This window comes from Mauremys reevesii, linkage group 8 (assembly GCF_016161935.1).
Source record: "Mauremys reevesii isolate NIE-2019 linkage group 8, ASM1616193v1, whole genome shotgun sequence".
Classification (NCBI taxonomy): Eukaryota; Metazoa; Chordata; order Testudines; family Geoemydidae; genus Mauremys; species Mauremys reevesii.
In genome coordinates, this window is record NC_052630.1 from 16,436,369 (window position 1) to 16,459,221 (window position 22,853).

Here is a 22,853-nt window from a genome sequence, read left to right on the forward strand (position 1 = left end):
CTGTGATATTGATTGCTGCATCCTATATTAGAAATGGCTGAATTTTAGTGGTGGGGAAGGTGATCCTAACATACCTGTTGGCTGTAATTCTGCAAGTACTATGATACACAACGTTCGAGATAAACCAAGGAATAATAGTAATACTACCACTAACATTTATCTAGCCCTTTATAAAAATATAAAGCCTGTTACAGTAAATTAACTTCACCCCACTCTAGCAGTGCAATAGGGCCTTATAATTTTACATCCACTTCAAAGCTCCTTTTTACTGTCAGAGAGGTATAACAGCCATTACATTACATGAGAATCCCGCAGTCAACAAATTAATATGCAAAAATTAAAGATCTTATAAGTAAAATAATTAATGAGTAACCTTACAACAAATAAACAGCCCAGCATTCAAAAGCAACCTTGGAATCTGAGAAAAGAGAAGTGGCAGGGACCAAGTCATTTTGTCCACCAACCCTAGACAGTCTATTCCCTTCTCAAAGCAATGGGGAGTACAGGATGAGTCACAATTTCTCAGGCAGCTCCAGGGGCAGCAAAGCAACCCCTACCCCTCGCGTGGGGCCAGATGATAATGTCATGATCTAACCCCAAATAGGTTGGAGCATCAAGGTCAGAGCTAAGGAGCATGCTTTAATCATACAAGTTACTGGGCTCAACGCAGGCGTAATTAGGTGAAATTCTGTGTGACATATTTTATTCAGGATGTGATTCTTGATCTAATGGTTTCTTCTGACCTTAAAATCCATGAAGCTATGAAATTTGTACAGTACAATGTGGAGGAAATTTGCATTGCTGCTGACCTGGTCATGTCTGTTTTGTGGATAACGAGCATTTCAATGTTTCGCGCTACTCGTCTGGCATCTTTCAGTAACTCTGTTCTGACTATACAAAGATTGCAGGTCATTGGCTTTAAGTGTCTGAAGATGGGTGTCAGGAAGTGTTATAAAATACACTGGTCAGAATTCACAGAAAGTTATCCAGGCAGCACTGTGTAAAAACTGGGTTTATCAAATCTACAGAGCAGGGCCAGAGCAGTTGGTGTAAATCAGCATTGACAAGTCACACATTCTTTGAGGCTGGAAAGAAGTTCCCCAGGCCAACCAGTGTCTCAATCCAAGTTCCTTTATTACTGAACTTTCTGAATTCTCAGAGCCGGGTAATTAAGCATCCTTCCTACGGATCCTCTCACATCTAGACAGTAGTCACAATCAAACATCTTTTTATGTTCCCTTCCAGGCTATTTTTCTGCAGAGTAGTTTGGATTCTCCACAGGTTTTAATACACGCACATGTGGAATTGCTTTTTTTGAATTGACTCATTAGCTTTTATAGATCTAGTGACAATACTTTAAAATAATGACTGAACCATTATTCATTCTTGTGACATTTATTTTAACAACATTAATCATAATGAAGTCACTTGGTATTAATGTAGATGGCAGAAGGACTTCTATAGGCTTTCCACTGCATTAATTAACTAGGCCATTAAGTTTATTATTTTTCTAAAAGTTAATTTAAATTGAGCATGGAAGGTGTTAGACTGAGAAACGGGAGACTGAAGCCCTCTAGTTATCTACTGGGCAAATATGTCACGTCCTAGCTGAAGGTGTTTCAATCTCTAAATCGGATGCTGCACTGGGAATCAGGAGTCCTGGGTGCTAGTCCCAGCCTTGCCCCTGGCCGGCTGCATGACCATAGGCAAGTCACGTCACCCATCTGTTTATCCTCTCATCTTTTAGCGCCTAAACAGACACATCATGTATAAGGGTCTGTCTTTTCCCATGTGTTTGTACAGTGCCTGGTGCAACTGGGTTCCTATCTCAGATGGGGTCTTTAGGTGCTACAGCCACATGAATCACTAATAATAAATACACAGAGGCATTCGGTCTTTGGCATGCTGCCAACAAAAGTGTACAGTAGAGCTAAAACCCTGCTCCTTTGAAGGGTATGACATCAAGCTCCTTCCTTTGGGTGACCTTTCATCCTCCTTACTGTGGACTCAAGGCTGCATGTTGTTATATTTTAAAAAATCCTGTTGAAAAAGCTTCAGTCTGCACTAATCAAATGCCACTCATTCATCAGAAACCAGTTCTTCCAAGGTATAGTAAAAGCAGTGAAACTAATGCAAATTCTGGCTCCTTTCCTCTGTGTTATGGCACATTTCAAAACACAGTTTATAATAATATGCAAGTGTATTATCTGAAGTCTCTGGATTGTCATAATCTTGGAGGAGATATTTGAAGCAGCCTGCTGTAATGTAATGAAAGGCTGTACTTGGACTGGAAAGAACCACATGTAAAGATAAGGCAGAATGTGGAGTTCCATAGGATCACAATTCTAACCTATACAACAAAGCTGTAAAAAAACCTGTTTACATGGCTTTCAGAATATGTTTATAAGACTTTAAAAATATTATTCTTGGATCTAGAATTGCACAAAGAGAATCTGCTTTAACAGAGTATTTAAGTGTTACCTTAAACTATTTGCAACGAGAATATTTTCAGTTAAAATATTCCAGGCCTGTACGGGAAGAGAACTTTCCAGAGATGATGTCGCGAATAAACACCCACATGATATTGGAATGACTCAATCTGAATGCAACAGGCAATATTACAGGAAGCTAAACTACTCAGTACTTAGACCACAGTCCATTTCCCACCTTCCTCTTAAACAGGCCACGAGAAAAGAACACTGCTCAGCAATTAGACACTTATTTCTGATGTATTCTTTCCATACACATGGCCCAGGGTGTCTCCACAAATGCCTTACACTGAGCCATGTCAGTTACACTTCAGTCTTGTTGGGTCCTCCCCCATACAAGGTCCTGTTTCTGTTGGAGTGAAAACGCCCTGAACAGATGTTTAGTGCATTCATCTACATTCCAGCAGAACATTCTGTCGAGGAGCAAGCTACAAGCTGCTTGTCAAGAAACCAATCAAAAGTGGGACTGGATGATGGGCAGCGATCTGCTTTGTCCAGTGTTTGTTAAAACTTCAAAAGGAAGCCTGCAGCTTGCAAGAACACATTGCAAATGTTACACAGACTTGCACCTGCCCTCCCAGGGCTGTCTATACAATAGTCTGAGAAGGGGACAATTTCGCAAGCTTAACAGTGGGAAGTCCTAGCTCTCAGGATGTATGCAGGACACAATGTATCTAACACACCAAAACAACAATAGAGTTGCAATATGTAGGCTGCTCAGATTTGGGTAAGAACACCCTAATTAAGTTTTAAAAACAAACTGTGTGCATTTGAGAATTAAATGGTTTTAATAAATGTTGCTATTACTAAAACACTTCCCCCTTTGATAGAGGCTAGCATCAAAGGATCTCAAAGCACTTTACAGATATCAACTAATTAAGCCCCAGAGTATCCTTGTAAGGTAGTTCTCACTATTTCTTGATGCATATGGAAAAGGCACAGAGATATAAGGGGACTTGCCCAAAGTTGCCTCGTTGGTGAGTAGCCGGGGCAGAATTGAATCAAGGAAGCCAAAATTCTTCATTCACTTGCAACTTATACCACCTCTTTGAAGTTAATGATAGCGTACAAGGTGTTCCTCAACTTAGCACAGAAATTGGCCCCAGAACTACAGTCTGATACACCCTCCCTAAATCACAAAAAGGGACATTTTCAAACATGTTCTGTAGAGGCTATGTAACAATAGCCAAAAGAGTGCATTTAACCCTCCTCCCAGCGCCCCCGGTAATATGGTAGGGTATTAACCTTTGAAGCCCTGTCATGAAAGTAGGGCCAGGAAATAAGAATTCAATCTCTTAATAGCACCCCTGTGTGCCAGACCTCAGAAGTCAAATTTGAAATCCATGGGACTATGTGCTGCAAAATAAGGCCTCAGATGTGTATCAATAATATTACATGGTGTTGTCCAATTATCCGTATGTCTATGAGCCAAAACCCTGAGTTCTGCAGATATCTGAATGTGCAAAAAGCCGTAGGTGTAAACTGAGAGATTAAATTAGGCCACTTCAAAAATATAACCTGAAATAACACTTTTCGGCCAATAAGCTCCTTTCCTTCAACGCGAATGTTACTCTTTATTTATTAAACTGCCCTAAGACTCCAGCATTTATGTTACTTTAAATCTTAATACTATTGGCTCACAAAAGCCAAATAATAATTTGTCTTCCTTTTATATGAGCAGACTAGAATATGTTCATCACTATTTTATTAGATATTTTTAATACAAATCTCTTTTTAAAGGTTTCAGTTTATATACGTTTGAAGTTAGTGCTCTAAGTGCATCATGGTAAATTTTAATTTAATAACTGAACAGATTAAAAAAACCCTCACATCTGATGGACATGTAAATGCTGAAAAACAAGATCTGTTTAATTTATTCACCAAAGGGAGTTGGTTAGTACAGACTAAACATGAGTCACAGATGCAACAGCATACATTGTATCCTTCTCTAATCACTTGAAAACATTGATATATTTGACTCTGTTAACAAACGCACACATGCTTTGTTCTTCCTCTGGGGAGGTGAGAATCCGTAATGTTCCATGTTGCTATAAGCGTAGATATGTGCATTCATTAATCTGAAAGCTGTGCTGGAGTGGGTCAGGCACATTTTCAGATTATGATCTTGGTTGTAATGGGGAATAGGTGGGGACCCATTCACAGTGTTTTTAAATGTGTTCTTGAAGGAAGTATTAACTGATGGGGCCAACACAAACAAACTATGATGAGTAATATCCAGGCTTCTATAGGGGGCTTGTTTTAGGCATCAGATTGAATCAAACAAATCCAGATTAGAAAGATGTTTTGTTTCACTGGTCTTCATGAGTACCAGACAGGAGTCATGAACAGCACCTGCTAACATGACCATCCTTACATATAAGCCCCATACCATAGTTTGTATATACAAACTAAGCAGACATCCTTGCCAAACTCTAGTCAGTGCAACATTTATTTTTAGTGTGAATGAAGTGAAACCAGTAGTGGGGGAAATAAACCCACTTGCAATTTTCATTTGGTAAAAATATTCAAATATTTGGGTGCTTATTTCAATCTTCAGGTTATCCATCTCTCTTCATTCTGCATGTTGGACTGGAAATCTCACAGGACTATCTCGTTATATCTTGAGTATTTCCTGCTTCTGCCAAAAATATCATGGGAACGTTAAATCTGCCTTTGATCTGGGCTGGAACTGAGAAGTGTAGGGATGTAAGAGAACTAAAAGATGAGGTAGAGTGGAAAGAACATGAGAGAGTTTCATATTCCAAAAGAGTTCCAGATTGAGTAAAGGTTGGAGCCTTTCCTTCGACTATCCAAACGGGTTCATTCATCCTTAATAAAACCAAGATGCTTAGAAGCAATATAACCAAATACAAGTCTTAACCAGTCCCTCATTTGAATTCCAAGGTGCATATATACAGATTTGGGTATGAATTCTCATATTGGAACCCATCTTCTCCCTCTTGTTTTAGTTCCATGTTATATTCAAAACCAGGCCTGTTTTCCAATTCTGGTCCAGATAAAACCAAACATTTGTGAAAAGAGCTCATGAGATTTTGGTACCACTCTTTTAGTGACAAATGTACAAACAAGAGTCATGCATGGAGGATGCAAAAAAGTCAGTTGCGCAAGGCTGAACGTAGATGTGCCAGGAAAGGATATTCTATAGAAATGCAGTTCTGCACATTGGACAATATGGAATTGGATCTTAACCTCAACCCAAACTTCAGAATGTTATATAATGTAACACACAATACATTCAAAACATTTCATTTTTTCTTTCAATGAAATTTTATAATTTGTTCCAAAAATGTCAAAATGGGTCTATCACTGCCAGAACTTCCTTCGCCCCTCCCCATCACAAATGAAATTTTGCAAAATTGATGTGATGTTGTGAAGCGTTTCTATTTTGATGGAACTGAATTTTCCAATGAAAAAAACCTCTCCTGTCCAAGTTTTTCCAACCAGCCCTATGCACACACACTGAAAGGATAGTAATTTTGCTTCACAGGACATCAGCAGTGCAACTACGAATAAGAGGCAGGTTGCTATTAATGCTTCATTTGCTTGGCTTTTAAGAAAGTATACTGGACACTTTGCAGACTATTGGCACATATTTCTGTTACCCATATTAACAGAGGGAATAATATAAACAATGCTAAAAACAATCATTCATGTATAGCACCTGTGTAAAGTATTAATGCTATTTACTGTGATACAACATAATAAAGCAGATGTTCCTCTAGAAAAGCTTCACTGAATAAAGCAATCACTAAGCAACACCCACCATCCTGGAGCAGTGTAATTTCTGTTTTACATTTGTTCCTCTGCTGCCAACATCAACTACGTATCTTTTCCATCAGTATTTGGCACCACACTGGTATTGCCTATTTTTCTTTTATATGTAGTCATAAGAGCTTTGTACAATATTGAGGTGCCTCAGTTTTCTTCGTCTAGCTAGCCCAAGAGGGGAAACATTAATGTTACGGCAGTTATTACACACATCTTTGCAAAGTTTTTGATTGGCATTTTATCTCCCCTAGCACAAATAAGAGGAGAAAGAGAGAGAAGGTTTTAAAAATATGCTCCCTTTTTTTAGCAGTAGCATTTGAAATCAATATTTTCCATTACTTCTGTTAGCTGTGACGAAATATACGGTAACATTTCAGCTGTTAATATCTTATGGCCTGATCTATACAGAATATGTACTTTTGTGGTCTGATTGCATTGATTCCTCATTTGACACATGAATGAGGCTGTTGCACAGTAGTTTATAGGTACCACTCAGGAGACATGGAGTTAGACTACAGCAAACTTATGGATGAACAGTAATTGCAAACGTGTGCATACTTGTCTCAGGGAGCTGCATGAACCTTCTTGTGGGCTATAAACCCTGCTCCAGGTTTCATCAAAGCCTAATGTCTCTCACACAGCAATAGCATCTTTTCCTTAAGGCACAGAAAAGAAAAAAAATCATGGCTTTCACACAGTGAGCGCTTTTAATGAGAGCTAGAAGCGCTTCCCACAAATTCTTGGTAGAGGGGCTAGGGAGGAGTGGGAATGGCAGAATATTTTAATCATGCATACAAGGCATGAAAGAGCATGTCACACACACACACACACACGCCGTCCCATGGGAATCTATATTCCCTAATGCAGCTACTATTGAAGCCATATCTACACCTCTTAAATCGGACACATTACACCTAATGTACCAGTGTAAATATTACACATGTACAAGTTGTGCTGAGCTTATGCCTTAACCCTGGACATCAGCTGGTGAACCTCTGTTGCAGTCAATGGAGTTCTGCTGATTTACACCAGTTAAGGATTTAGCTCCTAGTTTCTCTTCCTGTCATAATGCCTCAGCTCCATTGTTGTCAAACAGAGCTTAAAGTCGGTTGTGGAATTTGATAGTCTAAGATATTAAAAGAGAAAACAAATACCCCATCTTAGAACACCCATGTTGGTATTGTACATTGCAATGGAATTTGCCATTCTACTCCACTGACACTTGACACACAGGTGTCTTATTATATTTTGAGATCTCTGGAATACTTGAAGTGTTAATAAATTGCACAAGGACAACTTATTCAAAGCAGGGTGAAACAGGTGTACTCACAAAAGGATATATAACATCTTTGGTATGAGCAAACATGCATTTGCATGCGCAAAAGAAACAAAACATTCAAATATCTGTTTGCATCTTCATGTACCCATGAACAAGTGCATAAGATCTTGTAGATCCATGTATGTTTCTGAAAGTGTTTCCAAAATACTCTGCTTTGAAAATTTGGTCCTATAACAGCGCCGGACTCACCACAGCGGTGCCTCCTGGTGGTTAGTTAGGGAATTAGCTCTTTCAGCAGCACGCCTTCACTAGTGGTGTCTTGCCCTCCGTCACTTTCTCAGTTTCCACTGTCCTCACCATCAGACCCCCATCACTCCCAGACTGTGGCATCCACTTCTGGACCCTGCCCTCCAGCTATACCCTCTCCACTGGCTCTCCCGCCCTCTTCCGGGGGGGACCGGCAGCTTCTAGTTCTATCACTCACCTCAGTCTAGCTCCTTCTTCCAAGGGCAAACTGCAGCCTGGCTTAGCCCCTCTCATCACTAGTGGCAGCCACTTATTGCCCTACTCCAACTCTCCTCTACTGCCTGCTTCCTTGGGCCACTTCCCCATACCCCCAGCACCTTCTCTGCCCCTATGTCAGGGCCTCAATCTGGCAGTCATCAGCCTAGAGCTCTCCCAGCCTCTGCTAATCCTACCCAGCCCTGCTCTGTCTTAGGTGCTTCTTTATCTAAGAACCAGTTCTTCTCCCTTTGCCCTCCAGGGACGGGAGAGACTGGGGTCCTCCCTGCCCTGTAGCCCTCTTATAGGGCCCAGCCTGGCCCTGATTGGCTGCTTTCAAGCAGCCACTTGATTGGCTCCCAATAAGCCCTTCCAGGATTGGCTGGGATTCTGTGCAGCCTCTCTGGCTTGCTTTAACTGCTTCCATGCCAAAGTGGGCCAGCTGCCCCACTACCGGCCCATAGTGTAAAACAAACAATAGCCTCTGCTGGATTCCAAGTAAAAATGATCCCTCAAGAAATTTTTTAAAAATGCCTTTGTTGTCCCAATACTTGTTTCTACCTCCTTCTGTAAGGATGGAATGATCAGCAGCCATATGCTGTGTTGTTATTATTATTAATTGTATTGTGGTAGCATCCAGAGTCCTACTGTGCTACAAACCTTTAATCTAGCCCCAAAAGTCCAAATTTAATGTACCTCGGCAATATGTGCTATTAGTCTGATTTGCATACAGTCGACAGGGGTGACTTCCATAAAACAACATTACAAACATCAGTTTGTCCACTTGTGAAGATGGGGCCCCAGATCTGATTAACTCTGAATTTTAGTGGCATTTGAAACCTGAATTAAGAACCAGATTTGAATGTTGCAGATGATTCCTAGCTTTATACATAGGCCTAATCAAAACTCAGGTTGAACATCCCATCTTTGAGGCATTGAAAATACAAATCCAGACCTAAATTCTGTGTCTTGGGCCCGTCTACAGCACCACTCTGAGCTGTCAGACTAACATGCAGGGCAGCTGGTAAATTCTGCAGCAGGGCATTATAATGATTGATGGAATGTGCACAGCAGTTTGTTGTTCGCTTTTATTGTGCCACACTTGTAACCAACTAGTATCAATGCCTACAGAAAATAAAAGCCCAACAGCTAATGCCAGCTAAAGTTCATCCTCATTTATATCTGGTGATTTGCAGGTGAAGGTCAGGTCCTAGATAGTATCCCTGATAACACATGTATATGGTTTAGATGGCACCTGAGATTCTGCATGTAGGTAGCCTTGGATTTCTTAGAACCCATGAACCTCAGAAATATTAGATACTTGCAGACTAAAAATCTGTTATCTTATGAAGTAATTATCTCTTGCTTACCCACATGGGGAAATAGTACGGAACAGATAGTTTGACATAGCTATTTTGCACCCGCTCCCCAATTGGTCACTCTTATTCTGCACTAGTGGAAGATTTTGTGATTGTTAAATTCAAAGGGATTTGGGTGCTTAATTCTCTAAAGCTCTTTTTAAAATCCCAGTCTGATAGTACCTTCTTCATAGATAGTCCTTTTCATCAGCTGATCTCAATGTTCTCCACAAAAGGAGATTGGTATCCTTACCCTCACTTTAGAGGGGGAAAGCGAGGCCCAGAGAGGACCCCTGGGTTCCAGTTCAGTGCTTTATCTTACTAGGCAATACTGCCTCTATTTTCACATAGACTACTTCAAATCATCATCAAGTAGGAACAATTTTCAGTCACTTCTGAGCTGGGCTAAATTTGAATTGGTGAATTAGAGGTGAAAGATTATAGCCTATTACCAATTCCCATCTGTCTTCTGAGCTAGAGATGAGCTTACTTGCCAACTAGACAACACTTCACAAGGAGACATTGGGTTGCCATACTATTAGTTGTGAATTTAGAAAGATAACAGCATGCTGGAAGAACTTGAGGGAAATGACTGGTATGTTATTAAGATAGCTGTATCAGTTCCAAGGGACGTGCATGCATCATTCATGAAGATTAGACACATTTGTGCAATCTAATGCTGGATCTGAAGCTCCCCATACTTTAAAGAACTCTGTCCCTGAAAATGTAATGACTATAGTATCTCAGGTAATGGACATATTGTTAAAAATCAGAGATGTGAAAGTAATAAGACACTTATCACCCATAACTGGCAGTGGGTGTCCAACCTTTTCACCTGCTGACATGTCAAAGTCTATTTTTACAGAAGATAAGCAGCGAGAGAAGATCACTCTGGAAATTACATCATCGCTCCAGTGAATCACATTTTCCAGCCTGAAGGTACTCACACTGAAAGCACCAGCGCAAGTGATACACAGTGTGTGGCGAGGAGCTAAAAATATCACCTCTGACCCAGGGCTGCTGGATTCAGAGATACACAAATACTGTTTCTGGCGTCCTCAAGTTTTCACTAAGATGATCACAACTATTCACATACTTTTCATCTCCCACTTCCTCCATTGTCTTGTACTCTCAGAGAGTTGCATATCCCACAGATACTGTATATGTAGCCGCTTTCTGTGAGGGTGGTGGTGGTCTCCTTTTCAGGCACGCACATGTGAAACCACCCTCAAAGAACAATCGAGTATGTATTGTGCTTCTCCTCGCCAACTCCTGCCACTTCAGGCCTCTCTCCCTTCACTCCCTCCCACTCCTCCTTCTTTGAAGAATTCTCTATCCAACTCTTCTCCATCATGTATTGTTATTTATGTTATCATAGCTCCTAGAAGCCCCAGTCATGGACCAGGACCCCATTGTATTAGGTGCTGTACAAACACAGAACAAGGAGACACTCCCTGCCCCCAAAGAGCTTATAGTCAAAGTGTAAGAAAAGACAGATGGATAAACACAGACCGATGGGGGAGTTAAAGGAAACAATGAGACAGGAAATATTGATCAGCATGATAGGCTGTGGTCTCACTCATGTGGCCACCTAGCTGCTTCCCAATTCCATCTTTGGTCCACCCATCATCAAACTTCTGCCCTCTCCATTCCACTGAAGCCACTACTATTAGCAAAGTTTCTAACAATCTCGTCCTAACCCAATCACAAGACCTCTGTCCCATGCTCAAAATTCCTTGATCTCTCTGCAGTGTTTGACACACTCAGTCATGAAAGTCCTTAACTTCTTGTCATCCTGTACCTTTCATGAAACAGCCTCTCTTGTGCTCATCTCCTCCACTTATATGGTGTCAGCTACTATTACTTTGTTGAAAACTCAAGTCTTCAACTAAACTCCTGACCTATATCCTTCCATCTAATCCCATAGCTCATGTCATTCCCTCCTGGAAATTTCAAAGTTAGCCTCAAACTTCATATGGTCAAAACTGAGCTCTTCATCTTTCCTCCAAAGCTCTTTCACCACTATCATTATCTTGATTAGTGTAACTTCCCACTGCCTGGCTCAGACACTGACATTGCTTCCTTCAGCCCATTCAGAATGCACCGGCTAAAATAATATTTGTGCTCATTGGTTGGACCAGACACATCACTCTGAATCACTCCAGTGCCTGCTCCTGCTGCAGCACCTCAAGTTCAAACTTATCGCCATCTTGTCTTCACCTCCAACTTCCTCCATAACTCTACCCTCCATGCTGAGATGTCACCCCACTCCCCCCTCTAATCCACCACTAATTCCAGCCTTGATATGTCAGTTGCATGCTTCTCCCACAACCATCTTTGTGCTTTCTTCTACGCTACTCCCTATGCATGCTATGATCTTCCTGAGCTGATTCACAAGGGCATTACCCTCTCTTCATTCAAATCACTCCGTAAGACCTATCTTTGCATGATGCCTATATGAAGTTAGATAACTATATAAATTAGTAAAGGCATCTGTTTACTCTAAAAAAATGCTCCTTCAGGCTATGCAATAACCCTCATTGAGCCATAGCTTATCTTCCTGTTGTCCTTTCTGCACCATTTCACAATGTCATTATCCCCTTATGTCATGTCTGATATTATCTTGCAAACTTCTCTTTTGGGGAGGCACCTGGTACGCGCACACACCTTTAATTACCTATCGAAACATCAAATTCATATAATAATGCATATTGAGGGAGAAATGCTTAAAGTCATCCAGTAAAGTTAAATATTCAGTACTTTTATGGACTCTACATGTCTTCCATAAGTATAACTAGCTAACCCTTTTATTGTTGGCCTCTCCATCTTCTGTGCTGGGTGGTGGTTGTAATCACTCTGTCATTAAACACAGGACAAATGTAGCTTATCTAGTTGTTGAAAAATTATAGTGGTAAATGTATCCATGAAACGAGTATTTTATTTTTCTGCGTATTTACATGAACTATGGAAGCTGGAGCTTGTTTATTTGCTAAAGATCCTATGATTAAATTATTTATAGGAATTATGAATTAAGAATGATGAATAAACATGGATGACAATTAATAGATTCTTTGTTGAATTCTCCTATGGAACCAGATGGTCTACTGATGCATGTAAATAGATCATTTATTCCATTTAGAAATCTGAATGTTGAATAAGGAATTAGATATTTATAATTAAAGAGCTTACCAAATGTTAAAACAAATACAGAGTGGAACCAGGGGAGCAGATTTTTATTTATTTGTCAGAAGAGAATAAATTCAAGGACTTCTTCAGAACTGATATTTTAATTGTATCATCTCAGTTCATCACAAACCTCTTCAAACAGTAATTGTTATTTGCAATTATGTTTACCATCAAATCATAAAACGTATTTATGCTACTTCTACTTCCTGGCATAATATACAAATGTTTTTGGTGGTTATTAACATAGTTTATTTTTGTATGGTTTGTTTAAATACAAACCATGTACAAATTGATCACATCACAATAAATGTCAGCTTTAGATGGAAAAATAAATCAAACTGAACGGCAGTACAAAGGTACATTCATTCTTTGATGTGCCATCATTTTGCTACTCTGTTTCTTTAAAAGAACTTCAAACAAAAATAAAGAGCATGTGAAACCTTGACACCATGTAAAGGATGCTGTGACATGTTTGCAAATAACTTCAGTAACAACAGTTACTACGGCCTTGTCTACACTGGCAAGTTTCTGCACAGTAAAGCAGCTTTCTGTCTTGTAACTCCTGAGGTGTACACACTGCCAAGCCACCTAGTGTGCAGAAACTATGCAGTTGCAGTGCTGTAAAAACCCCACCCCAATGAGAGGCGTACAGATTTCTGCCTCGAGGCTACAGTGTCGCGGTGCCAGTGTAGACACCCTGGTCTATTACAGCGTGGTGATTGGCCTCCAGGAAGTGTCCCACAATGTCTGTTCTCACCTCTCTAGTCATCACTTTGAACTCTACTGCCCTGCCCTCAGGTGACCAACTGTGAGACTCACCCCTTAAGTTCCTTGGGAATTTTGAAAGTCTCCTTCCTGTTTGCTTGGTGATGCATGCAGTGGTCTCAGCGCATCTTTCCAGATGACCCTGCCAGGGGCGGATCTACCTTTTTGGCCGCCCCAAGCAGTCATGTGCGGGAGGCGCCCCGGAGCCGCGGGAGCAGCGGACCTCCTGCGGGCATGACTGCAGAGGGTCCGCTGGTTGCGCGGCTCGGCTGGACCCCCGCAGCTGCGGACGGTTCGCAGGTCCAGCGGCTCCGCTTGAGCTGCCGCAGTCACGCCTGCGGGAGGTCCAGCCGAGCCGCGGGACGAGCGCCCCCTCCGCAGTCATGCCTGCGGCAGGTCCGGTCATCCCAGGGCTCCGGTGGACCTCCCGCAGGCATGACTGCGGCAGGTCCGCCGGCCCAGCCTGCCGCCCCCCCGGGAAAGGGCCGCCCCACGCGCGTGCTTGCCGCACTGGGGTCTGGAGCCGGCCCTGGACCATGCCTGCTCCACGCATCAGGCGATCCCCTGCTTGGAGCAATGCCGAGCTGCTGGATCTCATCAGCTTTTGGGGAGAGGAGGCTGTCCAGTCCCAGCTGTGCTCCAGCCGTAGGAATTATGATACCTATGGACAGATTTCACGATGCATGACAGAAAGGGGCCATGATTGGGACACACTGCAGTGCAGGGTCAAAGTGAAGGAGCTGTCGAATGCCTACCACAAGACATGGAAGGCAAACCACCGCTCCGGTGCTGTGCCCACGAGCTGCCAATTCTACAAAGAGCTGGACTCAATACTCGGTGGCGACCCCACCTCCACTGCAAAGGCCCCTGTGGATACTACAGTGGCTCATGTGCCAGTCGAGAGTGGACCAAGCCAGGAGGAGGAGATCATGGATGAGGATGTGGCGGGGGAAGGGGAGGGGGACCCAGAGGCAGAGGATGACTTGGAGGTCAGAGATGCATGCAGCCAGGAGCTCTTCTCTACCCCAGAGGAGGCTAGCCAGTCACAACCGTCAGAGCTTGGCGAAGTGCAAACAGGAGAGGAGGCTCCTCATAAGTGGCTTTGATTTTGGGAATCGCTGAAGGGAGATGTTGGGGGCAGGAGAGTTGCAGAAAGCAGGCTTGTGTCTGTATGATGCGCATACCATGACGTGTCTAGTCTGAGCGGCAGAACAGGGTGTTGATTGACTCCCTCACGTCACAGGCATCTGCCTCAGAGATTTCCAGAAAACTCTCATGGAGATACTGGGCAATCCGCTGCCATAAGTTCTTTGGCAGAGTTGCTTCATTTCTTGCCCCATTAAGGGTAACTTTCCTGCACCACTCTGCCATCACAGGGAGTGGGGGGGAGGAGATGGGAAGAACATTGCTGCACACAGGCAAGCCACGTGAGGGCCAGGGCAGAAGCCGCAGTCTTGGAGAAGACCCTCCATTGATTCCCTGCTCACCCTCAGCAGTGAGATTATAAGGCCCACACTACAGTGCTGGCTCTTTCCAAGAGCCACATGCCCAGTGTACAGTATGGTCCCAGAACACCGATTTCCCCTGCCCCTGCAGTTACTCACCATTTTGTGGGGCTTGTGGCTCATGTGTGCTCTCCTGGAGTCAGGGCCGGCTTTAGGCCAATTCCCCCGAATCAGGCCCTGTGCCTAAGAGAGCCCCGTGCCCTAAAGAAGAGTGCCTAACTTAGGCGTCTTTTTAATTTTTACTCACCTGGCAGTGCTCCAGTGGTGGGTCCTTCACTCGCTCCAGGTCTTCGGTGGCATTTTGGTGGCAGGTCCTTCAGTGCCACGGAAGACCCAGAGCGAAGACCCAGAGTGCCACCGGGTGAATCATCCCTGCTGGCCCTGTCGAAACTAGTCGAATCGAGCCCCGCACTTCCTAAAGCCGGCCCTGCCTGGGGTCAGCCAGTTAGTGACAGGTATGTAAATAGTGGCTGTGTTTGAAATCACTGAATCAGTGGTCTCTGTGTTGCAAACAATACTGCTTCACAGATATGACCTTTGGAGCCCAGCCTCCCTCTTTGTTATCGCTGGCTGAATGGCTGCGCAGAATTAGAAGGCGGCCACGAAGAACTAAAGAGGACTTTATGCATGAGGTCATCATGCACTCCGCAGCCAAAAAACAATTGAAGGTGTAGCGAGACAGCAAGAAGAGGGACCGAAAGGAGAATGTGGCGCGCCAGAATGAAGTCATGGAGCAGGTCTTAAATGTTATGGAGCACCAAGCAGACACGCCCCAGGTGCTACTAGCACTGCAAACCAAGCAACTCCGCACCCCTCTCCCCTGCAGCTGCTGTCGCAAAACTCTTTCCCATTCGTCCCCCAGACACCACCCACACACTCTTATCAACCTCCTGGCTATACACGCTGCATTCCACTCCTGCCCTGTCACTGTCCAGCCCTGCAGACTCCCAGTATCCACTGCACTCAATACCTGTCCCTCTGTAGTTTAGCCCTGCTCAAGTACAGTACCTGCTGCACTTTATTCTATTAATTGAAAGCAAACAGAGCCCTGAAAAGCAACAGGCAATTTTCTTAAACCTTCGTAGTGCATCGTCTGCACCAATCACAATCACCTCCTCATATTAGAAGCACAGCACTCCCAAGCATAGCAACCAATATTAGTGGCTTTCAGGTTTAAATTGCTGCTTCAAGGCATCCCTGATCCTTAAGGCTCCACGCTACGCCTCTCTAATAGCCCTGGTCTCTGGCTGTTCAAATTCAGCCTCCAGGTGCTGAGCCTCAGTGGTCCAGCCCTGAGTGAAGCTTTCACCCTTCCCTTCACAAATATTATGGAGCGTACAGTACACTGCTATAAGCACAGGAATATTGTCATTGACCCGGTCCAGCCTCCCATATAGGCAGCGCCAGCGGGCCTTTAAATGGCCAAAACCACACTCAACAGTCATTCTGCACTTGCTCAGCCTGTTGTTGAACTACTCCTTGCTGCTGTCAAATTGCCCCATGTACGGCTTCAAAAGCCATGGCATTAAAGGGTAGGCAGGGTCTCCCAGTATCACAATGGGCATTTTGACTTCCCCTACAGTGATCTTCTGGTCTGGGAAGAAAGTCCTGGCTTGCAGCTTCCTGAACAGGCCAGTGTTCTGAAAGATGCGTGCATCATGCACCTTTCCAGACCAGCTTGCATTAATGTCAGTGAAATGCCCATGGTGATCCACAAGCGCCTGGAGAACCATTGAGAAATACCCCTTCCGATTAATGTACTCGGTGGCTAGGTGGTCTGGTAGCAGACTTGGAATATGCATGCCATCTATCGCCACCCCACGGTTAGGGAAGCCCATTTGTGCAAAGCCATCCACAATGTCACGCACGCTGCCCAGAGTCACAGCCTTTCGGAGCAGGATGTGATTAATGGCCCTCCACACTTCCATCAACACGAGTCCAGTGGTCAACTTCCTCACTCCAAACTGGTTAGCGACGAATCAGTAGCAGTCTGGAGTAGCCAGCTTCCACAGTGCAATCGCCATGTGCTTTTCATTCTTGTGCCTTTGTGCCACAGGGCTGGGGCAAGCTCATCACATAGTCCCATGAATGTGGCTTTCCTCATCCAAACGTTCTGCAGCCACTACTCGTCATCCCAGACATGCATGACGATGTGATCCCAGCACTCAGTTCTTGTTTCTTGAGCCCAAATGCGGCGTTCCACTGTGGTCAGCACCTCCATGAACGCCACAAGCAATCTCGTGTCGTAGCTAGTACACATTGTGAGATCAATGTTGAACTGCTCTTGCCTTTGTAGTTTAAGGAATAGCTCCACTGTCACTCATGACGTCTTAGTGAGAGCGAGCAGCATATTGGTCAACAGCATGGGATCCATTTCTGCAGACAGAAGAGGCAGAGCAGAGCATGCAGTACACAAACCATTGAAAGATGGTGCCAAATGTAGATGGAAGCACAGGGATGTGAAGCAATGCATCATGGGGCATTGGGACAGGACCCAGGATGCCCCGCGACCCCTCCGCCTTCCCACAACTCTTAACAGCAGAAGAGGAAGAGATGCTCTGTTGGATAGCTGCCCAGAGTGCACCGCTCTGAAGACTGCTGCAAGTGCGAACACGCTATTGCACAGGCAGTTGACAGTGTGAACACACAACAGCGATTTCCCTTCAGCGTTCTCTGAGTGGCGCTGTAACTCTGCCAGTGTAGACATACCCTAAGATACTAATCACCGTGGTTTAACGGTTGGATAATGCACAGGTATGTATTTAAGTCATTGGTAAATAAACCACACAACTAGGATTTCCACTGCCTTCTTACATATTAGGAAATGGCAAATATGACTGATTAATCTGACATTTCAGCAGATCAGTAGGGTGCCACCACTATAATTACCTCTGTATAATTGAGAGTTATGGTGACCCAGAAAATAGTTTATGAACTTAGATAGAAAAAGGTCATTCTCATTTCTCTTACATTGGTGTAAAAGAGAGGTCAAGGGGGTTATACCATTGGTTTAACAACGTAAGGGAGAGGAGAAGGGGGTCCAAAAACTGTTATCCGCTTTTAAAAATGTAATAAAGGCAGGAGGGCTAGTTCTCCACTCCTGCCTCTTTATACCTCTCCAGCAATATAAGAGGGTCAGAATGAAACAGCCCTTGGGAAATAACCTCAATGTTAGGGAACTCCTCCTGCCTGGTACAGGCAGGGTTGCCTCAATGATTCTGCACTGGCCTCGCCTAGATATCAGCACAGGGGCTACATTGAGAGAACGGGACAGAGAATAACCAGAGAGGTTGGGGGTGCAGGAGGGTGCTTCAGACTGGGATCAAGGGGTTCGGAGGGCAGGAGGGGGATCAGAGCTAGGGCAGGGGTGCAGGAAGGGTTTGGGGTGCAGGCTCCAGGCAGCGCTTACCTCAAGCAGCTCCCAGAAGCAGTGGCATGTCCTCTCTCCAGCTCCTAAGTGGAGGCATGACCAGGCAGCTCTGCACACTGCAATTCCCGGCCAATGGCAGCTGCGGGGGCAGTCCTTGAGGCCGTGGCAGTGTATGGAGCCCCTTGGTTGCCCCTATGCATAGGAGCCAGAGGGGAGACATGCCACTGCTTCTGGGAGCTGCGCAGAGCAGGGCAAACCCCTGACCCCACTCCCTGGCTGGAACACTGGAGCGGGGCAAGCCCCAGACCCCACTCCCCAGTGGGAGCTCAAGGGCCGGATTAAAATGTCTGGAGGGCTGGACGTGGCCACCAGGCCGTAGTTTGCCCACCCCTGCCATAAATCATAGGGGGCCATAGGCAGCCAGAGCATAACTCGGAGAAGCTCTCTGCTTATTCTTACTTACACTGGGGGCTGCGCTGCTCTTTCTCCCACTGAACTTCCTGAGCAGTGCATCTGTGACAGAGACTCTTTGGCAAAAAGGTTCCCTGTTCTTTGAAAAGAACTCATCTCAGACCTGACAAACTCATTACACCAAACACATGTCTCACAGGATATTTATCCATAAAGAGTAACCTACAAAGTATCTGCAGAAAGCTCATAACCTGGCAAGATTCATAATCATTGTCAGAGGTATGTGTGGGTAATATTTAAGGAATTAATTTATTTATGCTGAAAGTATGTTTTAGGGACTTAGGGTAAAAGTTAGTCAGCAGGGGATAACATGGCTCAGTGATGAACCATTCAAACAGGATGGAGTTGTCCCCCCTGCCCTGCTTAGCCAGTTATGCCATGCAAGGCTCAATTGTTTAGCCCCAAAACTTTCAATGGAAAACCATCAGAGGCAACTGCAAACAATCAAAACTCTGAAGGTAAAAGAGGAACATTAGAACAAGACAGGGGTTTGCCCCTCTCTACATAAACAGAAACAAAAGATTGTTTCAGTGTCACACAAATGGTGGGGAAAAAGCACTATCCTTTCTCTGGGAAGCAGGGGAATTCTCAGTGTCCAGTTGTTCATGATTGTTGTGAAGCCAGCCAGCTTTGCAACAACCTGAATGTTGGGGAAGGGACGGTGGGGAGTTTCTTTATTAGATAAAACCCTTTATTAATAGTTACCTTTCTTATTAGGTTTGTGTTTTATGATTTTATTTTGCACTACAACAATTTGTTTCAACCATTTTTTCCTCTCGTTTCTAGTGGAATGTCTAGCCTTTCATAAATAAGCCTTATTTTGTTTTCTTACAAGTACTGTGTGCTATACAGGAGTGGTGATTTTAGGTAAAACAGGCTATACTGCACCTTGGGGGGCAGAGGATCTGGGATTTCTGTGACTAGCCAGTGTCAGGGCCTGGATACCACAGGGGAACAATTCAAAGGGACTTGGGGGCTGGGCTGCACCAATTGTTAACCAGCAAGGCAAAGTCAGGGCTGGCATAGCCCAGAGGCTAGACCTTGAGGGGCTGAGAGGCTGGTGTGAGGGAGCTGATGACACCCAGCCACCATAGCCAAGATTTCTGCATGCTGGAGGCAGGTCGTTACCAGGCCGACTCACAGGCCTGGGTACCATGAGACACATCACAGCATCTCTATTAGATCCATGGCGCCAGGGATCCTATGACCACAGCTGCCCCTGCTTGCCCAATAGGGGACAGTTCTACAGCATGAGGGATGAGTCAGTAGTAGACAATACAGCCTCAGGTTGAATTACTTTCCCATGATTATCACAGATTTTGGGAGCAGAGAATCCAATCTTGCCAGATTTCCTGTAGCTGCTCCATGGAAGGGACTTAACATGCTAGGAGACATCGTCTCTTTCCATGGGGATCAGGCCCCCAGAAGATTTGTAAGAAAAATGAAAATGTGCCCATTTTAAGTTCAAAGCGGACTCATTTTTCTGCTACGACATTATACGCTTTCCACGTGGCACTTCCTTGAAAAATACCAGGATAAACCACAATAAAGGGACATAAGCAAGAAAAAGTTAATTACATCCTAGCCAGTCATGGACCAGTTTTGAAGACTCGGGAAGTTAAGGGTAGTTCAGGGAGGTTTGGCTAAGCATCTGACCCAAGCCTCAGTGCTTTTAAAGTTGGCCCATAACTAGTCAGGATTCAGCCTGACATGCTGATTACACACAAAGGGATTTTAACAGTGGCTCTTCCTGGCAGCTGGAGAGAGAAGTTACTGTTTTCTTGACTGATAACATGGCTGTCAATCTTTGTCTAAACTAAGTTTTACGGCTTCAAACCTTTCATCATCTAGGATTATAACGCAGGAGTGCACAAAGTAGTAAGCAATAAAAAATAAAGTGAAAAAATGAGTGAGACATAACTGACAGAGTGTAAGACACGAAGGGACCTTATTCATCCCACGCGGAGGCCCATTAACAGCAAAACGCTGCTAGATTACAATCAAATAGGCGAGCAGCAAGCTTTGGGGAGGAAAGTTCCTTTCCATGTCAGAAGGCATCGATTTAAAGTTGGGTTTCCCTAAACTTGATCCAAAATTCCTCCAAGAAGCACAAGAAAAATCCCCTATGTAAAACAATTATTTGGGGGTACACACACAAGAGGAAGTTGGGGGTTGATTTGAGATGGTGTGAAGTGTCTTCAGTGAAAGACGTTGAAACAATGGTGGCTCTTTGAAGCCTGGTCTGTATTAAGCACGTACTCAGATCTAGTCTCTTGTGGATGGATAGCTGAACTGGTACCACTGTTAGAACTTTGAGCAGAAAGACCAAGGATTTCAGCAGTCCACTCTGCGTCTGCTGTGTGGAACGCAGAATCTGGCCCACTGTTAAAAGTATAACAACAAAGAATTCGATCTCTTCCCAGGCCTTTGCATAAGTGTCTGCACTGGTGTGAGGGAATAGGGAACCTCACAGGGGTGCTGTGATGTACTGTTCCCCCATTTTACAGACAGGGAACAGAGACACGGAGGTTGACTTGTCCAAACTCACACAGGGTAGTTGTAACATGCACTAGAGAGAACTGAATCCAGGTGCCCTGAGATCTACACTCATACCCTAACCACTGGACCATTCCTCCTTTATAAGCCACGGTTGAGTTTGTTGTTGGGATGTTTCAATAATCCTGGCTGTTTTTTTGAAATAACTTAGCTACAATTCTTTATGAATTTGGTGCTTAGTACTTCTGTTACAAGGAAATAAAATATACATCCACCCCTAATGTAAGTGAATGGGGACAGTTCACAGTTACGGCTCTTCCAGAAAGATACCCACAATCCTTCTGTAGCCATTACCAAGGCCCAGCTTTGGGCGGAAGGGGTGGGGAACAGATTCTCTAATGTTTAACAAGACCACACGACTTTCCAAGTCATGCAACGTACTTGGACTTGGAGAAGAATGAGTATTATCTGTCCCTGCGGTAAAGCAATGGCAGCCCCCAATCGCACTGCTTTGGGGGAAGCTGGGTTGGTCTTGTCTTTCTGAATCAATGGCTCAGAGTGGATCACTCGACTGAAAGCAATTCCTGAGTGACAGCCAACCAACTCACAATTAGCATCCACACTAGCCCACATGAGGAGAGCTGCCAGACTCTTGTCTAGCTATCCTGGGTGGAAGTCTCACACTTTCTTTTTATTTTTTTTTAAAACAGCACAGCAACATTTATTGTTCCAGCCTGGAAAAACATCCCTTTTAAATTTCCACACAGCAAAGCAAGTTAAAAACATCTCAAATACGTGATAATTTAAACAAGAACGTGCTAAAGAAACCCTGTCACAACAACTTTGTAGGGCCTGATGACTTTAAGTCCATGGGGTCTTTCATGAATATCAACCAAGTGTCTTTGTTTGTCATCTGCAAGCTGTTTTTCCACAACCAGAAGGCGCTGCACATTTTCCTTGACTCAGGTGCTGCATTTAGAAGAGAATAAAGATTTTCTCTGCTGAAACAGCAGAACCAGGAAGCAGTAACAAACAGTGAAATATATTTGGTGTTGTGTTTTATCACAGTGGTGTGATCAGTAGAAACACCTACATGTTTCAAGGCCAGGATTTCTAACTGGATAAGTTATCAAATCATTGTTTTTATTGCCACACACAGACTACATTGATTGCTTTATATTGTGGCACCATCATTACATAGCCAAATGTAACCCAATTAACCTACATTAGTATGCCAGTATGTGTTAACATAACATAAGCATGGTTTTTCATTACATACTCTAATGCAATGTACTGCAACATTGTAAAAACAGAATATAAGCTTCTAAAACAATAGTACTCATCTGTCTTAATACATTTGAGTAATTGTCCCTCCAGAGGAGTAAGTGCTCCCTCTAATGTTAGTAGCTAATGGTAGCTCACTGGTACCAGCTGCTTACACATTGTTTATAATCAGAGATTGCTTTAAATACGAGCGAAAGTGCATGAGGACTTTTTTCCTTTTATAATAAACACAGTGGTGTTCACAAGAGATGAATCATGTTTGTCAAATGGTGACGTTTTCTTCCTTAAAGTGCATGGAATATGTACTGTGTAGGAAGGCTTATGAAAGCAAATTTGAATCTACTATACACAGTCTTGTGC

General features: G+C 43.8%; 1 long non-coding RNA gene across 1 annotated transcript in view; it reads right to left on the bottom strand.

Annotated features, from left to right (window-relative positions):
• Nucleotides 1–21,447: 21,447 nt before the first annotated feature.
• LOC120370661 overlaps nucleotides 21,448–22,853 on the bottom strand; it is a 33,684-nt gene continuing 32,278 nt past the window's right edge. The window contains exon 3 of the long non-coding RNA XR_005583867.1: nucleotides 21,448–22,178. This is a non-coding gene — a long non-coding RNA (uncharacterized LOC120370661). The remainder of the gene's footprint in view (nucleotides 22,179–22,853) is intronic.